General features: G+C 49.5%; 1 pseudogene across 1 annotated transcript; it reads right to left on the minus strand.

Moving 5' to 3' along the window:
* Positions 1 to 724: 724 nt before the first annotated feature.
* On the minus strand, positions 725 to 15,933 carry LOC123801697 (cationic amino acid transporter 3 pseudogene; annotated as a pseudogene). The gene is made up of 4 exons (XR_015721636.1): positions 15,880 to 15,933; positions 13,318 to 13,412; positions 4,030 to 4,102; positions 725 to 2,918 (listed from the first exon to the last, which is right to left on the minus strand). The product of XR_015721636.1 is annotated as a cationic amino acid transporter 3 pseudogene (transcript).
* Between the last annotated feature and the right edge of the window lie 1,163 nt (positions 15,934 to 17,096).

The following is a 17,096-nucleotide window of genomic DNA, read 5'->3' on the forward strand; positions in this document are numbered from 1 at the left end:
ATGTCTTCTTTATCTATTCATCTATCCATGGATACTAGGGCTGCTTCCATATCCTGGCTATTGTAAATAATGCTGCAATAAACATAGGGATGCATATATTTTTTCAAATTCATGTAACTAAAATGTTTTTGCACAGAAAAGGAAACCATCAACAACAACAAAAAAGGCAACCTACTGAAAGGGAGAAGATATTTGCAAATGATATATCAATAAGAGGTTAATACTCAAAATACATAAAGAACTTATACAACTCAATACAAAAAAAAAAGTAATCCAATTAAAATATGGGTGAGGACCAAGTAGATTTTCTCCCAAACAAGACAGACATGACCAACATACACATGAAAAGATGCTTAACATCACTAATAATCAGGGAAATAAAAATTAAGACTTGCAATCACACTGTGAGCCGGTATTTCCAGGCTTTTGTTCTCTGGCGGCTTTCCCTTGCGGTTTGCTGTGCCTCTTCTGAGAGTCAGAGCAGCAGCGGCCAAATCTCAGCCTCTGTCTCAGAACAGAGGGATTGCGGACCCTTCTCCACTGATGTTCTGGCCACTTTAACTCTGTTACTGTTGGTGCTGCTCAACCCTGCAGCATCCTGGGATGTGCACCCCACACCCGGCGTCCCAGCCATCACTTCCAGGGCCAGCGCATCTCTGTCCTTTGTGTTTCTAATGCTGCCAGCCGCCAGCTGCCAGCCGCCCCCCCCCTGCCCCCACGCACTCCTGGAGCTCCTGGTCTCAGTCTGCTTCCAGTGAGCACACCCGAGTTCCCTGAGAAGTCTGGTGGCGGGCGCTCCCGGCTCACGGTCTCAGTCCGCTGTTTTGCAGGTGCCATCCACGAGTCAGCCCGCTCCCCCATGCAGGTTTGATGACGTCAGGGCAAATATGTACTGGCACTGCAGAAGTCAAGGTCTACAGTCTGGGCCTTTAAGTACGGTTAAGTGACCAGGATTTGCTGGATCCCATAGCTGAAGTAGATAGCAAAACCAATCAGCATCCAGACACCAAATCTCAGCCAGGGTCCAGCTGTCATCTGCATCATAAGGTAAACATTCAGGAAGATGCTCAGGAGTGGGAGGAAAGGGAGAGCAGGGACCTTAAAGGGAAGGCGGGTGGAGCTCTGTGGCTGTCTCCAGATGACCCCAGTGATCCCAGTGATGAGCACCAGGAGCAGCACGACCACTGTGATGGGACCTGGGTCTCCAGAAAGCAGACCTGGCCAGTGGGCCAGCACCAGGCAGAGGAGAGTCAGCAGCAGAGCAAGCAGTGAGGAGCAAACATAGACAACCCTGCTAGAGAGTGGAGTGGGGGTGGGGCTGCCTGGAAAAAATAGTCCCTGTAGAGTCAGCTTCTCTGCTGCAGGTCCATTCTCCTCCTGCACCTGCATTTCATTTCCCCCATTCTCCTGCAGCTCTTCATTTTCCTCCTTCCTTCTCTCAGGCTGATACCTGACTATGAGAACACAAAAAGCTACCAGCGAATAAGATATCAGAGTCCCAATTGACCTCAGTTCCAGAAGATCAGTGAGTCCAAAGAAGAATACCGTGATTGCTGCAATAATGCCAAAGATCACAGTGGACACGATATAGACATATGACTTAGCATGGATCCCGGTAAGGACAGGGAACAGGAGGCCATCCTCTGCCATCATGTATATCACCAAACGTATGGGGAATGTAAAGCTCCTGTAGGTGTAGACAAAAACATTACAAAACATTACAATAACTACAACATAGTAGGCAGGGGCCCAGCCAATATGGAGAAATACCTCAGGCAAGGTGCTTCCAGGTCGAAGCTGGTAGTAAGGCACCATGAGTGTAAGTGCTGCAGAGACACCAAAATACACCAAAAAGCAGATGAGCAGTGAAACCACAATGCCCATGGGGATGGAACGCTGAGGATTGTGCGATTCTTTGACTCTGGTAACAATAATGCTGAAACCAATATATGCATAGAAACAGGTAGCCGATCCTCGGAGAATCCCCTGGAAGCCAAAAGGCATGAATCCTCCAGAGCCCAGAGGGCCCAAGCTAGAGGTGCCATTGAGTCCAGCCTGTATGTAGTCCTCTTCTGTGAGCTTCCAGTTGTGCAGGTCCCCCTTAATGAAGCCAGAGATGATGACAAAACTGAGAACCAAAAGCTTCACCAATGTGAACACTTTGAAAATTCTGAAGAACCCACGTCGCCCCACGTATTGAACTTCCACGAAGAAAAATAGAAAGAGGACAAAAAAGTAGTTTACATTGTCTGCAAAGAATTGGGGAACTTGCTCTGAGATGCTCTCATGCATGGTCTCAGAGATCCGGTTTGTAAACAGGAGATCAAAAGCCATGGACCAGGCCTGGACCACAATGAATGCATCAGCAAAAAAGGAGAGGACGAGGTTCCAGCCAGTGATGAAAGCCCAGAGTTCACCTATAGTGACAAAGTTGTAGAGATATGCTGAGCCAGAATGGGGAACCCGGGCACTAAACTCTGCATAGCACAGCCCAGCCAACAGTGAAGTCAGGCCCGCCACCAAAACGCAGATCACAATGGATGGTCCTGCTTGATTACTGGCCACCTCATTAGCCAGGAAATACACACCAACACCCACGGTGCGGCCCACACCCAGGGCCACTAAATCCAGAGTGCTCAGGCTTCTGCCAGTTTTATACTCAAACACTTCCTCCAGTGGATGTCTGCGTACGAGCTTTTGACCAAGTCTGCGAAGTGCCTGACGCAGCATTCTAGCTGGAATTGAAGACGATGCTAAGGATCAGGGAGCTGTAGCAAGCCCAGGGAGCCAACAGTGTTGCATCTGGTTCAGTAAGGCTGAGTGAAGCCAAGTCAGGTTGAGGCTGCCGAGGTCCCTTGCTCAGGCTTCAAAGCTGCTGCTCCATATTTCTTCTAGTAAATGCTATCCTTCCATAATGCCTAGGGAGACAATAAATATTTATTGAACAATGCTGTTCAGCTAACCATCCAAAACTGAGAAGTCACATGTAATTTGTTGCAGCCCACCTACCATAGAAATTGACACCAAAAGACATCATAGAAAAATCAATCCTGCTTTCCCCCTGGATAAAGTACCAATACCTCCCAACATTCTGCTTTTCTTTAATTCTATTCTTCAGTAGGCTCAATGCACAGCATGGAGCCAAACATGGGACCCAACTCACAACCATGAGACCTAATCCTCCGCCAGTATCAGGAGTCGGACTCTCAACCAACTAAGCCATCCCAGCACCCCAACATTCTCCTTTTTTACACACCACATGACATTACCCCTTGGATTCATGAATCATGTAGCTTCATGTACTAATTAGGTGGTAAGACACACAGGGCATGAATGTGTTGTGCATGAATTCACAGGCAGTAAGTGTGCACGGTGATTGAGCGTGAGTAATAACACATTAATTCATGAACTAGAGGGCCTTGCTGCAAGTACAGACCCATGTTTTATGTATCATCAGAGTTTAAAAAACAAATACTGGTCTCTTAGTCTTAAAACTCTTAGCCCCAAAATCTGCTACCCAAGGATAGATGTCATTTTGGTCCCCTTTCTCCTCATTCTGCGTCATCCATTAGGCAGTACTGATGGCCAAGAATGTGTACTTCACCCTTCCCTTTACCCACCTATACTCACACAGGCTCTGTGAACAGAGAGGAAGAAGGAGAAAGGGGCAGGGCCTTCATAACCACCTGCAAGAAGGAGAGGACAGGCTTTCCGGGAAGAAAACACTGGAGAGATGGGGGCAGCAGCCAACACAGGGTCCAGGACTGAGAAGGAACAGGAGCCAGGAAGGTGGTTTTTGGAATTCTGAAATCCAATACATCTCACCTAAAACATCCAGGCAAAACTCACTATAATTTTTATGTCCTCAATTACATGAGTGTGATCCATAGGGAGAAAAGTAGGTCACCTAGCTCAGTAGCTCACAACCGAAACAAATCCTTTGTTTCCTCCTCTCTAGTTTCCAGGAGAGAAGGTGAGCTCACTTCTGCAGACAGTCTCCTCACTGGCCACACTGTGCCCTATACATACCCTGCACCATGTGTGATGTCAGCTGCACAGGGGCCACAGGTGACAGGTGACAGTGACCGCCTCTGGAAAGCACCTGGAAGAAGCATGCTTGTGAGAGGTGCAGCAAGGCCTTCAGCGACGTCTCCCATCCAAATGACCAGAGCTGGGGCACTGAGACTAGGAGCCCCACCCGTGCCCAGTGTGCCAACAGTGCACAAGCACAAGGACCCCATGAGCTGTCACATGCACACAGAAGACAGGAGGGTGCAGTGCACAAGCCCTACAACTGCTCCCAGTGTGGCCAGAGCAGCTCCCCCAGGATCACCTCATCAGTCATGCTCACCGTGCACTCCACAGACGGCCCTTCACATGCGACGTGTGTGGCAGCTTTTGCTCCGAAGGATCCACTGCAGCACACACAGAACCGCACGAGGACAGGTGCAGGGTCACATGTGTGGCAAGACGCCCAGCATGGCTGCTATTTCCCACCACGTGCAGATGTGCTGCCAGGACGTCACCATGTCTGTGAGCTCCGCAGCAGAGGTACCGGTGAGCTCTGTCCCAGGACAGCAGTGGTGACAGTGGCCTGGGAGACCTGACCCCACACACCTGTCCTCCCGGTTCTGCTGAAGCCCCCTGGACAGTGGGCTGGTATGCCAGAAGACAGGGGCGGCCACTGCCCTCACCCCCTCTCCTCTCTGCACCCCCTGCCCTGCCCTTCCAGATCTGTGAGCCTTCTCCTTGATGCTCCCTGTTCTCCTTCTTCCTCACCCCTCCTGTTATTATCTGTTGCCCCTCCTGGGGACTTAGTACTTTTGTTTTTTACCAGAGGAAGGGAGGGGGGTAAGGAGGGGAATCATAGATTCTGCCCCAAAGTGGGGAAAAGCTAAGACTGGAGACGGGGCAGAAGCAGGCAAGACAAGGGCACTACCTTCAGAAGGAGGGAATGTTCGGGTTCGGGCTCTAAACATCATCCTACTTAAGACACCTCAGGGTAAAACAAGTCCAGGGATCAGAATAAGGAGCCACTAGTGCCAGAGGTGGGACAAGAGATGGAATTTGAAGGCACCAGGGTAAACAAGAGGATCCAGTCACTGCAGGAGCTTCCTGGGAGTGGGTGGACTGGAGCCACAGTGACCCCATCCCTCGGTCCCCCACTCCATCCCTGACCTTTTCTTCTCAACCCACTGCCCTGGAATAAGCTGTGGCCCTGGCCATGTCACCTTGTTCCTATGTCCCCTGCATGTTCCCACCCTTTATCCTTCCTATTGTATGTAGCTATTATAATAAATATAATTTTTTTTAAAAAAAGAAGAAAAAGAACTGGCCCAGGGCTGGGGGTGCAGAGGATGCAGAGTTGGGGATATAAGTCTCTCCTGGAGGAGGGGACAGAATAGGGACCTGGCAGGTGGAGCCCATCCAGGTGATGTCACAGGAAGTATCTGAACCTTGATGGGGGAGGAGGGAAGAGGGGAGGAAGCAGGGGTGTGAGCCAGAGACAGGGAAAAGGCTGAGAGACACAGAGATAAGAGAAGCAGGGAGAGAGCTGTGAGGGAGGGCAGAGAGGGAGCAGGGGTGGGGGAGGCAGCACAGGAGACAGACAGGAGGACATGTGGGGGACACATGGAAAGGCTCACAGGGTGAGACTCACACAGATGTGATGGGAAAAGAGACCCTCAGACAGTGAGGGAGGGAGGCAGGGATGGGGACAGCCAGAAAGGAGAGCTGAGGGCAGCCCCAGTCTGGGAAATCTCAGACCACAGAATATCTGGAGTCAGAGAGACAGACAGGCCCACAGACAGACAGATGTGCTGACAGAGATGAAGGTGAAGGAGGCCAAGATGGAAGGAAGCAGACAGGGCTGCAGGGAGGAGGGGGAGGGAGCAGACAGAGAGAGAGAAGGAGGCAGGTGTGCAGCAGGAGGGGAGCCAGGCCAGGGAGGGGCTGCATATTGGCTCCAGGAGCCTCTTCCCTCTCACCTGACTCCTGCTGAGCCCGGGCCCCTCTCAGGAGCTGCTGCTGCTGCTGGAAGGGCCCAGAAAGCTGAGAGGATGAGGCTGCTGCCAGGGCTGCCCCAGGCTCCCTCCCAGTGCCCACCTGGGGCTCCCAGAGGCCCCACATGGATATGGACACTGCCTACTTTCTCAGGGTTCATGCTGCCTGGCACGCCTAGTACAGATGAGTGGGGGCAAGGAAAAAGGGAAACTGAGGCAAGTGAGGCTGACTAGCCCTGGAGAAGGTGCTGGACACACAGGTTAGGGATCCCATGGAGGAGAGGGAGGAGAGGTTAAGGCTGGGACTGGGTCTGCACTGAGAGCTAAAGAAGCACCAGGCACAGTATGAGCAAATTACATCACAGTGACTGGGGTCAACAGTGTAGACCCATCCATTTGCTGTCTACAAGAGACTCATTTTGAAGTGCATTCAGACTGAAAGTAAGGGGATGGAGTACCATCTTTCACGCAAATGGACCTCAAAAGAAAGCTGGGGTAGCAATTCTCATATCAGATAGATTGGATTTTAAACTAGAGACTATAGTTAGAGACACAGAAGGGCACTATATTATTCTTAAAGGAAGTATTCAACAAGTGGATATGACAATTATAAATATATATGCCCCCAACAGGGGAGCAGCAAGATACACAAGCCAACTCTTAACCAGAATAAAGAGACATATAGATAAAAATACATTAATAGTAGGGGACCTCAACACTCCACTATCAGGAATAGACAGAACACCCTGGCAAAAACTAAGCAAAGAATCAAAGGCTTTGAATGCCATACTCGACGAGTTAGACCTCATAGATATATATAGAACACTACACCCCAGAACCAAAGAATACTCATTCTATTCTAATGCCCATGGAACATTCTCAAGAATAGACCATGTTCTGGGACACAAAACAGGTCTCAACCGATACCAAAAGATTGAAATTATCCCCTGCATATTCTCAGACCACAACGCTCTGAAATTGGAACTCAACCACCAGGAAAAATTTGGAAGAAACTCAAACACTTGGAGACTAAGAACCATCCTGCTCAGGAATGACTCGATAAACCAGGAAATCAAAAATCAATTTAAACAATTTATGGAGACCAACGAGAATGAAAACACAACGGTCCAAAACCTATGGGATACCGCAAAGGCAGTCCTAAGGGGGAAATACATAGCCATCCAAGCCACACTCAAAAGAATAGAAAAATCTAAAATGCAGTTTTTATATTCTCACCTCAAGAAGCTGGAACAGCAACAGAGGGACAGGCCTAATCCACTCACGAGGAAGCAGTTGACCAAGATGAGAGCAGAAATCAATGAATTAGAAACCAGAAGTACAGTAGAGCAAATCAACAGGACTAGAAGCTGGTTCTTTGAGAGAATCAATAAAATTGACAGACCACTGGCAAGACTTATCCAAGAGAAAAGAGAAAGGACCCAAATTATTAAAATTATGAATGAAAAAGGAGAGGTCACGACCAACACCAATGAAATTGGAAGGATTATTAGAAACTATTAACAACAGCTATATGCCAAAAAACTAAGCAATCTGGAAGAGATGGAGGCCTTCCGGGAAACCTATAAACTACCAAGACTGAAACAGGAAGAAATTGATTTCTTAAACAGGCCAATTAATTATGAAGAAATTGAGTCAGTGATAAACAACCTTCCAAATAACAAAACTCCAGGCCCGGACGGTTTTCCTGGGGAATTCTACCAAACATTCAAAGAAGAAATAATACCTATTCTCCTAAAGCTACTTCAAAAAATAGAAACAGAAGGAAAGCTACCAAACTCATTCTATGAGGCCAATATTACCTTGATCCCCAAACCAGGTAAAGACCCCATCAAAAAGGAGAATTACAGACCGATTTCCCTAATGAATATGGACGCCAAAATCCTCAACAAGATCCTTGCTAATAGAATCCAACAGTACATTAAAAGGATTATCCATCATGACCAAGTGGGATTCATACCTGGGATGCAAGCGTGGTTCAATATTCGCAAATCGATCAGCGTGATACATCATATCAACAAGAAAAGACTCAGGAACCATATGATCCTCTCAATCGATGCCAAAAAAGCATTTGACAAAATACAGCATCCTTTCCTGATTAAAACCCTTCAGAGTGTAGGAATAGAAGGTACATTTCTCAATCTCATAAAAGCCATCTATGAAAAGCCTACTGCAAATATTATTCTCAATGGGGAAAAGCTAGAAGCCTTTCTCTTAAGATCAGGAACACGACAAGGATGCCCACTCTCGCCACTATTATTCAACATAGTACTAGAAGTCCTTGCAACAGCCATCAGACAACAAAAAGGGATCAAAGGTATCCAAATCGGCAGAGAAGAAGTCAAAATGTCTCTCTTCGCAGATGACATGATACTCTATATGGAAAACCCAAAAGAATCCACTCCCAAACTATTAGAAGTTATAGAGCAATTCAGTAACGTGGCGGGATACAAAATCAATGCTCAGAAATCAGTTGCATTTCTATACACGAATAACGAGACCAAAGAAAGAGGAATTAGGGAATCCATCCCATTTACAAGAGCACCAAAAACCATACGTTACCTTGGAATTAACTTAACCAGAGACGTAAAGGCCCTATATTCTAGAAACTATAAATCACTCTTGAAAGACATTGAGGAAAATATAAAAAGATGGAAAAATATTCCATGCTCATGGATCGGAAGAATTAACATAGTTAAAATGTCCATGCTACCCAGAGCAATCTACACTTTCAATGCTACCCCGATCAAAATACCGAGGACATTTTTCAAAGAACTGGAACAAATAGTCCTTAAATTTGTATGGAAACAGAAAAGGCCCCGAATCTCCAAGGAACTGTTGTAAAGGAAAAACAAACCTGGGGGCAACACAATGTCGGATTTTGAACTGTACTACAAAGCTGTGATCACAAAGACAGCATGGTACTGGCACAAAAACAGACACATAGACCAATGGAACAGAATAGAGAACCCAGAAATGGACCCTCGGCTCTTTGGGCAACTAATCTTTGACAAACCAGGAAAAAACATCCGGTGGAAAAAAGACAGTCTCTTCAATAAATGGTGCTGGGAAAACTGGACAGCTACATGCAAAAGAATGAAACTTGACCACTATCTCACACCATACACAAAAATAAACTCCAAATGGATGAAAGACTTCGATGTGAGACAGGAATCCATCAAAATTCTAGAGGAGAACATAGGCAGCAACCTCTACGACATCAGCCAAAGCAAACTTTTTCATGACACGTCCCCAAAGGCAAGAGAAACAAGAGATAAATTGAACTTATGGGACTTCATCAAGATAAAAAGCTTCTTCACAGCCAAGAAAACAGTCAAAAAAACTAAGAGGCAGCCCACGGAATGGGAGAATATATTTGCAAATGACACTACAGATAAAGGACTGGTATGCAAGATCTACAAAGAACTTCTCAAACTCAATACGCAAGAAACAAATAAACAAATCAAAAAATGGGTGGAAGATATGAACAGACACTTTTCCAATTAAGACATACAAATGGCTAACAGACACATGAAAAAATGTTCAACATCATTAGCCATCAGGGAAATTCAAATCAAAACCACACTGAGATACCACCTTACGCCAGTTAGAATGGCAAAAATAGACAAGGCAAGAAACAACAATTGTTGGAGAGGATGTGGAGAAAGGGGATCCCTCCTACAATGTTGGTGGGAATGCAAGTTGGTACAGCCACTCTGGAAAACAGTGTGGAGGTCCCTTAAAAAGTTAAAAATTGAGCTCCCCTATGATCCAGCCATTGCACTACTGGGTGTTTACCCCAAAGATACGGACATAGTGAAGAGAAGGGCCATATGCACCCCAATGCTCATAGCAGCAATGTCCACAATAGCTAAATCGTGGAAGGAGCCGAGATGCCCTTCAACAGATGACTGGATTAAGAAGTTGTGGTCCATATATACAATGGAATATTACTCAGCTATCAGAAAGAAGGAATTCTCAACATTTGCTGCAACATGGACGGCACTGGAGGAGATAATGCTAAGTGAAATAAGCCAAGCAGAGAAAGACAACTATCATATGATTTCTCTCATCTATGGAACATAAGAACTAGGATGATCGGTAGGGGAAGAAAGGGATAAAGAAAGGGGGGGTAATCAGAAGGGGGAATGAAACATGAGAGACTATGGACTATGAGAAACAAACTGAGGGCCTCAGAGGGGAGGGGGGTGGGGGAATGGGATAGACCGGTGATGGGTAATAAGGAGGGCACGTATTGCATGGTGCACTGGGTGTTATATGCAACTAATGAATCATTGAGCTTTACATCGGAAACCGGGGATGTACTGTATGATGACTAACATAATATAATAAAAAATCATTTAAAAAAAAAGAAAGAAACAATAAACGCTTTAAGAACAACAACAACAAAAAAAGAAGGACCTGAGTGCCCCCCAGAAACCAGGGGAGATGGGGGAAATGTGGGGCTGGATGATCAAACATCCTTTCTCCTGATACATGCAATTTCCACCAGGGGGCGAGGGACTCTGAGCTGTGGACTTGAGGGGAAGCTTCTCAGCAGCAACCTACTAAGGGCTCGGCGGCCACAAGAGGGCGGCAGAGAACGGCGCTCCCTGCAGAGCCAGCCCTGGGCCCTGGGAGCTTAGACAAGGCTGGGCTGCCCAGGCTGGGGGGTCTGTGGCTCCAGCAAGAGCCCAGGAATTTCTGAATTCAGGAAACCCCTCCTGCTGTCCTTCCCACTGGAACCCCTTATTTCCTTCGGCACCTGAAATGCATCCCCACTGCAGCCCCCTTCCCTTTTCTGGTCCCCAGCACTGGGGCTGCTGGTACAGAAGGGCCACTGGCTTTTTCTTTATGGTTGGACAGCAGGTGACATCCCAGCTCCCAGAGCTGAGGCCTCACAGGGGACCCGCTGAGAACTAGAGCCAGAACTGGAACCCACGCACTCTTGATTCCCACTGCAGGGTCTTCCCATGGGTGCTGACTGCCGCTCCTAAAAGCAAAGCACACTTCATGGGCCCAGTGGGAAGCCAGCTCACAGCCCTGGGTTCACACCCCGATGTCACAGCTCCCCCTTCCCATGCAACCTATGCTACACACAGAACCGGGCACAGAGGACTGTTCACCACGAACACAGACATGTGGGCCAACACACCATGCTGTGCACACCCCCATCCTCAGCACACACCCCCCTCTGCTCCTGAGTCCCACAGCCCTGCCCCCTCCTCCTACTTCCTGAGCTGCCAGAAGACCTTCTCCTCATTCATCATGTGCTCTTTGTCCTGTGTTTCCAGAGGCTCCTCACAGCTGCTGACAGGGAAGCCCTTTCCCTGCTCTAATCTCCCTCCTACCATAGCCCCTGTTTCCAGTTCCCCTGGCACCGCCTGGAGTGACAGGGGAACCAGAGGGAAAACTGGAGGTCTCTGAGCTCTCTTCTCTGAATCTGCCCTGCTGATCACTGTCCTCCTGCCCAGGAAAGGTCTGACCTTCTGTGACCTACCAGGCTTTCCCCACATCTTCTCAGTGTCCCGACACTCTGACCCAAGTCCCTATCCAGAAGAACCTACTACCATGCTGGGGGGAGGGGACACTGGTCTTTAATTTCACAAACTCAGCCTGGGTTTATAGGGCACAAAGTGCAACCCGAGGATTTGATTTAGACTCAGTAGGAACTTCCCAGCATAAGGGGTGTGAAAGCCTCAGCTTGTATGAAACACAGTAAGAATGCACACATGGCCTCACGAGAGGCCTCCAGGAGACAAGGACTTGTTCTGCACCTGTCTGGGTGGTACTGACTAGAGATAGAAGTCTTCACTTTGATTCAGGTCATCCCAGCCTGAGCAGGTGACACACAAGGACTTCTGGGGACTCTGAGGCCCTCAGGCAGAAAGGGTGGACCCTAGAGTTAGGAACTGCAGCCTGGTTCCATCATTCCCAAATCCTGGGGGTGGGGGCAGGGAGAGAGCAGTCCTGAACCCTCCACTGTCTGGCCTCCCTCCCACGCTGCCCCTCCCCCCTTATGACCCTCCCTGGTCAGAGCAGGGCCTCTGAGCTCTTCGCATGCAGCCCTGAGTGCAGGTCTCAGGCCCCAGCCTCCACCCAGCCTCAGACCCAGTACCCTGAGGCCACTCCCCTGTGCCTGGCAGGACAGAGACACCCACTGCTCAAGCTCCCATCCCCCACCCCCCACCCAGCACTAACAGCCTTCCTCTCTGTCAGAGCTCATTGCATTTTTATCAAATTAGTTCCACAAATGACCAGTTTCTCACAATCTCCACTCTAGATTCTTTATTTAGTATAATTTTTAATTCTCCTCTTTTGGGGTGGCTCAAGTAAAGAGTCATACTTGGAAGTGAAGAAGTAAGTAAAATGGCATCTCTTAGTGCCTTCTGTCAGGCGGTTGGAGGAGAGGGGAAGTGGTTCTGTGGGTGGTGTACCTGTGACTGCAACTGTGTATTAGACAAGAGGGTAAAAAATAGGAGGGGATTTCCTTGCCGCTCCTGTTTCTCTTTCTGTGCAAACCTCTTCTGACTGTAGCAGATGCAGAGGGCTCCACGGCAGCCAAACATCTTAGTCATGAACTTCCCAGAAAGAAAATCCTTAAGTTATCCATGAAAGAAGATGAAAAATAAATCTCAGGGTTTGGTACAAATGCACCAAACAGGGCCAAGGTTGGAAGGCAGCTGGTTCCTTAGTGCTGATTGAACTCCTTCAGGATTCCTGTATGTGCACACGCACACGCACACACACACACACACACACACACAGAGACCATACCCAATAAGTCTAAAACTATGCCCATGTTTGTAGACATATCGACAGAAACATTCCCCACTCCTTGGTGCATATTTCCACTCTAACTCAACCATGTATGTCCATATATTAGGTCCACACTCATGGCTTTCAGTGAGGAGCTTTATGAATATACGTACCCAGCATCGCCCCCTTTCCTGGCTCCTGACTGCTGGGTGGGGCCCAGGGAAGGTGAAGGAGAGAGTGTCTGAGTATGAGCTGCGTGTGTCTCTGAGTGTGTCTCTGCCACAAACACATAGAAATTGGTTTTTCATTATTCACTACTGGAATTATCCACTGTCTTTCAATTACCTCTATGCCATCAAGTGTCAATGATCATCTAATCCTTCCTGAGCCCTTATTCCTTGCAGAGAACAGCTCGGGGATTGCAGGCACAAGACTGCTCAAATGAGGTACAAATCCTAGCCTCACTACTCACTTTGCACAAATGACTTACTTCTCTGAGCCTTAGTTTCAACTTTTGTGAAAAGAACAAATCACTCACCTCATCCAACTTTGTATGAAAGACGTGCTTATGTAAAGTGTTTGGAGTACTCAGCAAATGGTAGTTATTATAAGCTCATCATCATTATTTTGGGGCTGTGGACATAGAAAGAAGTAATCCATAAGAGAGATGTTCCATCATTCCCAATTCCTGGGGGTGGGGGCTGGGAGAGTGCAGGCCTGAACACTCCACTGTCTGTTCTCCCTCCCATCCTGCTCCCCCATCTTTATGGCTCTCCCTGGTAAGAGCAGGGCCTCTGAGCTCTTCCCATGCAGCCCTGAGTGCAGGCCTCAGGCCCCAGTATCCACCCAGCCTCAGACCCAGGACCCTGAGGCCACCACCCTGTCCCTGGCAGGACAGAGACACCCACTGCTCAGGCTCTCATCCCCCACACCTCCAGCACTAACAGCCTTCCTCTCCTGGCCTCCCCCCTCCCCCCACCCCATAGCACAGCCTGGAACCTGCTGGAAATGTGCACAAATCAAAGACATCTGCAGCTGTGAGACTTCAGGCTCCCCTGGGACAGCACACACACACACACACACACACACACACACACACACACACCTGTGCACATGCAAATACAAACACAGATGCTCACACTCATACACACACACAGACACCCTCAAAATACACACATATACACACCCATACATCACACTCTCACATGTATGTAACACAAAGACACACACTCACAAACATTTGTCGACATGCACACCCAGACTTACACACTCTCACACACTCATCAAACACACTTGTGCACACATACGCACCACTCTATTCCTTTCTTCTAAGACTCCAGAGCCCAGTCCTCTAGATCCTAGAGATCTAGAATGTGCAGGGGAAAGCAGGGAAACCCACAGGGAACCTGCTTCCGGTTTCCTGGCCCACACTGCAGCTCCCCTGCTCTACCCCCCTTCCTGCCACCAGAGTCTCTGGGACTGTGGCCCACACCGTGGAAGTGCAGCCCTCAGAGATCACTCAGTCCCTCTCACAACGGGCACTTGTGAGCACCTACCTGCCACCCCCCACCTCACCCCCACCCCCAGGCCTGCAGCTGAGGGAGACGCATAAAACAGTAAGACCTTCTACCCAGTGGTGTGGGGGAAGAGCAAGAGCTCAGGAGCAAAGACCCAAGTTCAAATCCTGCCTTTGCTTCTTCATATGCTGTTATCTTGGGCCCTTCGCATAACCTCTCTGAGCCTCAGTTTCATCACCTGTAAGGTGGGATTATTAAAATTTACCTAATACCTCTGTGAAGATTAAGGCAGGTAAAGTTTGATCAGCAGTGTGTCCACCCATGGAAGCCACCCCACTCCATTCTCCCGCCCCTGTGGTGAGCATCTCCCCAACACCCTTCCAGTCCTTCTGTCCCTGATGCAGAAACTCCATCTCCTTCAGCCTCAGACCCTCAGTTGAACACACCTAGGGAAACTTCATCTCTGACTAGGCCAATTCCATCTGACTCCCCCACCCCGGCCCTGCCCCCTCCCCTCCTGGTCCCTAGTGCCTCTTCCCCTTTGCAGGTAGCCTTTTCCCTAATAAACTTTAACGCAGCTGGCCATGGCTGAAAAGTTTGGGATGGAGCACTAGGCCCTCCAATCAGATGGATATGAAGGGTTAATCAGCACGCAAGGAGCAAACCTGCAGAAAGTCATCCTGAATGTCCCTGAATTACACCAATTCCGACGCATTCTTTATAGACAGCGTGAGAGGCAGTTATAGGACAGGACCTGCTCTGCTAAGCAGTCAAGGGAGAGACTGTGTCGCCCCACAAATACTAAACAACCCTTTGGAAGAAACCCCACTAGATTCTGTGCTCAGACTGGCAAGCAGCCCAGTGGCTCCCACCCAGATGGGCACCCCCTGCAGGTGCCTTAGGCCAAGGGGAGCTGGGATGGCTGCCCTACCCTGCTGCTCAGGTGGCCTCTTCATCCCCCTCCAGAGTCAAGCCACAGCCTGAGTGGGAAATGGCTCTGAGGTCTTACCTCACCTTCCTGGGACCCTCCAAGGGCCCGCAAAGACCCTTGGTTTCCCTGCCACAGGCTTACTCTGTACATCCTCCCAGGCTCTGCTTCTGAACTGCTGTCTGCTTCCCCTCCTCCCAGGGGGGTCCTCCTGCAGTCCTCCTTCCAGACAACTGGTCGCCCTGACCATATCTGAGCTTCCATTTGCCATTGCCCATCCTGGTGCCTCCACCTCCCCCCCACCCATCCCCATCCCTCTGACCCCTCCCCTGCCCACCTCCCACTCTCTCCCCTCCCACTTAGATGACCTTCCACTTCCCCAGACTGCCTCCCTCCCCTCTTGGCTCACCTCCCCAGACAACCCCCACCTCCCAATGGGCTCCACCTCTCCATTACCTCCATCTCTCCAGCCTGCTACATCCCACCATTTTGCCCCATTTCTAGTCATTTCTACATCTGCTTTCACACCTCTCCCACCCTTCAGAATCTAGGGAGTAGAGCAGGGCTCAGAGTTCAGTGAAAGGAAGGACATTTGCCCCTTTCTCTCTCCTCCCGCCCTCTGCCTGCCCTCCCCCCTCTCTTCCTGCATGCAGACCTGGTCCATTCAGGTATTAAGGAGAACTGAAGAGACATCTCTCCACCAACAAAATGACTGGCAGGGGTGCGCAGAGGAACAGTATAACCGGGGGAAACCTTCTAGGCACTTCCTTCTCACTGGGGAAGCCCCACCCACCACAGCAAGCCCAGCCCTGCCTGAGTATCATGGGGCGGGGGGGGGGGGGAGGTGTCTGCCAGGGCCCCTGGAGCTTGGCTCTGCTCCAGGACCCATGGGACCCTTGGGATGCCTGGGACCCCAAATGGCCTAAAGACCTGGTCACCCCAAAGCCACTCTGTCTCAGGACAGGACAGAGGCAAAAGGTGACTGTTCCTCATCAGGTCTTCCCATGGCCTCCACCTCCACTCTGGCTGGAGGGAGACCCCCTCAGCTCCCAGAGTGATTCTGCAGGAGAGAACAGACCCTTCTCAGCCTCTGCCTCTTTTCTCCCCACAGATCACTGACATCTGAGAGGGAGGGTAGAGGACTCAGGAATGAGGCTGGACTGGTCTGAAATGGCTCCTCCCCATTCTCTCCCCTTCCCCTCTGGGCCACTTGGAGAGAATGTGCTCCAAGACGCCCTGAGCCTAGAGTCCTCCCTAAGCTGAGGGGGTGTCCTCCTCTCCATCTACCTCCACCCAGCCCAGTTCAGGACACCACGACACCTGCCCGCAAGGGCCCAGCCAATGTTCCCCCACCCCTCCAGCATCACACACCCTCTCTTCAGCCAGGGCTCCCAGATCTCTGACCCCTCACCTTGCACACCAGCCTGAGTGCCTCCATTCTGGCAGAATCGTAGGTGACCTCACAGCTGCCTGAGCCCCTCCAGTCAGCTTAGTAGTCTCTAAGCTTTAGCCAGCACCCTGAGCCCACATGATGATTAACTAACCTTTCTTAATGTACCTATAGTATACACACCCAAAACATGTTATCCCAAGAGGAAGCTGGCTCAGGAAAGAGTTAGTGGGTATAAAAGGTCCAGGTGCCAGTCTCAGATTCCTGTTACCCACTCCCAAGCCTTACTTAATGGGACCCCTGCTCTGCATGAGACAGAAAGAAATGCTTCCAACCTGTCCCTGGAGGAGGGGGAGAGGAAAAGAAACGAAGACCCTGGTGATGAAGGAGCTAGCTGAGGCTGCTGGGATACTGGCGGACTGCCTGCACCTCACAGTCCAGGGAGTCTTTAGCCTTGGACCAGGATCCAGGGATGACTGGGG

Source organism: Ursus americanus, chromosome 25 (genome assembly GCF_024610735.1).
Source record: "Ursus americanus isolate L20-20 chromosome 25, mUrsAme1.1.p, whole genome shotgun sequence".
NCBI lineage: Eukaryota > Metazoa > Chordata > Mammalia > Carnivora > Ursidae > Ursus > Ursus americanus.